The 704-nt window shown below is 30.4% G+C and overlaps 1 protein-coding gene across 1 annotated transcript in view; it reads right to left on the minus strand.

Annotated features, from left to right (window-relative positions):
• The window catches only part of LOC106472501 (ATP-dependent 6-phosphofructokinase-like), a gene marked incomplete at its 3' end in the record, with an annotated part of 39,160 nt that extends 38,456 nt beyond the window's left edge, over positions 1-704 (minus strand). Inside the window, exon 1 of the mRNA XM_022401080.1 lies at positions 599-704. The remainder of the gene's footprint in view (positions 1-598) is intronic.

Genomic DNA, 704 nt, shown 5'->3' on the forward strand with positions numbered 1-704 from the left:
CAAATTGAATTAGAAGAAAATATAAAAATTTCCCAAACATTATACATAAACTAAAAGAGTCGAAAACCCACTGGTAAGGAGTTTTACTGTGTAATAGATTAGGATTCTGTTCTATGTTATTGTGTAATGATTCAAAACTTTTACCTGATTTTAGGATACTATGTTATTCAAGCTTAATAACTGAGTCTGAAAGTTATTGTTAGTTTCAAGCAGTTAGTGTTAATAATTAGTATTGCTAGTTTATGATTTAAGTGTGCTTTATTCACTAGTGAACGTAAGTTTTTAATTTCTGTGGACATTTGTTTAGGAATTATCCCACTTAACGAGTGGAAATATCATTTTCTCTGGCTAGGACTGAAACGGCATGATGACAGAGCACTAACAGTTAACCCTAACCATAAGTTGAGAGCTTTATAAATAACTATATTAAATTGAATACAGATGTGATTAATCTTGCCAAACTTTAACAAAATATCACTTTTCTTTCATTCCCTGTATTTTATTTTCATCCATTTATACATAAATCTCATCCTCAAGTCCAATAAGTTTGGTTTATTTAAACAACGATACCAAAAAAAAAAAGATACACTAAACTTACCTACAGTAGCGAAATATCGGTAAACCAAGGGTTTTGTTGTTAAGCACGAAGTTACACAATGGACTTTTTAGTGCTGTAAACATTCAGATTTATCGCTGAGCCAATG

Source organism: Limulus polyphemus, unplaced genomic scaffold (assembly GCF_000517525.1).
Source record: "Limulus polyphemus unplaced genomic scaffold, Limulus_polyphemus-2.1.2 Scaffold5386, whole genome shotgun sequence".
Taxonomy (NCBI): Eukaryota; Metazoa; Arthropoda; class Merostomata; order Xiphosura; family Limulidae; genus Limulus; species Limulus polyphemus.